At 35.4% G+C, this 1,863-nt stretch overlaps 1 long non-coding RNA gene across 1 annotated transcript; it reads left to right on the forward strand.

Annotated features, from left to right (window-relative positions):
* The first annotated feature begins 416 nt into the window (after positions 1-416).
* LOC119289196 lies at positions 417-1,590 on the forward strand. Its single transcript, XR_005141454.1, has 2 exons — positions 417-1,128; positions 1,220-1,590. It is a non-coding gene; the product is annotated as an uncharacterized LOC119289196 (long non-coding RNA).
* The last annotated feature ends 273 nt before the right edge of the window (positions 1,591-1,863 follow it).

The raw sequence follows: 1,863 nt of genomic DNA on the forward strand, positions 1-1,863 counted from the left end.
TGGTCTTATATTAGTTTACAAAGGGATTACCTCCTAACCACTCTTTACAGATTTATTATCTATGAAATGCATCCAAGCAAGTCCTATCTTATCTGCAATTACCCCCTTAGATATCTGGAGTTTAGAGCTCACTATCCTTCCAGGTTCTCTACTGGTTGTATTTCCTTGACAACTTCGAGGGAGGAATAAGTACTGTTTGTCATTCTTTGACATGTATAATACCATACTAGAGATGTGAATTGTTGGAGTTCATTTAGTGGAGTATTAGTAGATAAATGATTTCTTTTCTTCGCATTCAACTGGTGTATATGTGTTTAGTCCATTCCCAAAATGATTTGTAAAGTTGCCTTAACAACTAAACAGCCTTCATGTGTATTGGTACTCTGTTTTTTGGGCAGCTGGAAGAAATTAGTTTATCAATTAACAAATATGGAACGGAGGGAGTAGTTAGTTAGGCATCACAGTGAAGCTTGGCGAAGGGGCATTTTTTTAGGCCTACAAGGCTGGATGCACTGTATCAAAGTGGTACCATCCGATGGGCATTCATTTGTCAACTACCACTTTTTTTAGCTGTATCGCGTGCCAAAAAATTGAATTGACAATGTCTGAACAAATATGAAGTATAAAGTTATATCATTGAAGAGAATTGTTTTATTTTCAAAACTAATGAAGTTGGATCTGCTTAAAGCACATATTCACGAGTTAACTTCACTTTTTAGGGTAATTGTAATTTAAATATCCACAAGAGGACAAAAACACTACTCTTCTGGAGATCATCTAAATAAGATGGAAGGGCTCCACACTTCCCGTGCCATTTTATGTATTTTAGAATTTACTTCAGAGAGACTTCATCAGTTTGTGCTCTAAATTTTACTTTAGAGAGTGTCTTTGGACTGAGGCCACTTCAGCACAATTGATGGCTGCTTTTCCTCCCCTGTGGACATGTACCTCCTTTATCTAGATGTGAATATATCAATAAAACAAGGAATTTTTAATATTACTGTCTGACGGAGTTCACAGATTATTGAAGATTTTTGCAGCTATGGAGATCTGACCAAACAGTCTTCTATCCTACCTCTGAATTGAAGATGTATTGGGTCTGTATATGAAGTGTAAATATTCAGATATGTATGTTACCTCCTAACTTCTCTTTACAGATTTATTATCTATGAAATGCATGCAAGCAAGTTCTATCTTATAGACAATTACTCTCTTATAGATAAATCCGTTGATTCATGAATTAAATGGCCAGAGATCGGTGCAGTCAAGTGGATTGATACCTGGACTTTAGAGCTCAAAATCCTTCTAACTTCTCTACTGGCTGTATTTTGTTGACAGCTTTGAGAGAAGAACAAGTACTGTTAGTCATTCCATGACATGTATAATTTAAATACTAGAGAAGTGAATTGATAGTTCATTTAGTAGAGTATTAGTAGATGATGGTGTATATCCTGATATGTTTAGTCCGTTCCCAAAATAATTTGTGAAGTAGCCTTAATAATTATAAACCTTCTCTGTATATTAGTACTCAGTTTTTTGGGGAGCTGGAAGAAGCCAGCTTACCATAACATGTGAAAATGAATTTATTTACCTGCAGTGTTGCTTTTATTAGTTGACAAAGTTGTTTGTTAAATACTCCCTCCGTCCAGAAATACTTGTCATCAAAATGGAGAAAAAGGGATGTATCTAGATGTATTTTAGTTTTAGATACATCTCTTTTTATCCATTTTGATGACAAGTATTTTTTGACGGAGGGAGTAGTTAGTTAGGCATTACAATGAAGCTTGGCCAAGGGACTTCTGTTGAGGCCTACAAAGCTCAGAAGAACTGTAAGTAAAGTGGTGCCTTTTGATGTATATTCAT

Source organism: Triticum dicoccoides, chromosome 1A (genome assembly GCF_002162155.2).
Source record: "Triticum dicoccoides isolate Atlit2015 ecotype Zavitan chromosome 1A, WEW_v2.0, whole genome shotgun sequence".
Lineage (NCBI taxonomy): Eukaryota > Viridiplantae > Streptophyta > Magnoliopsida > Poales > Poaceae > Triticum > Triticum dicoccoides.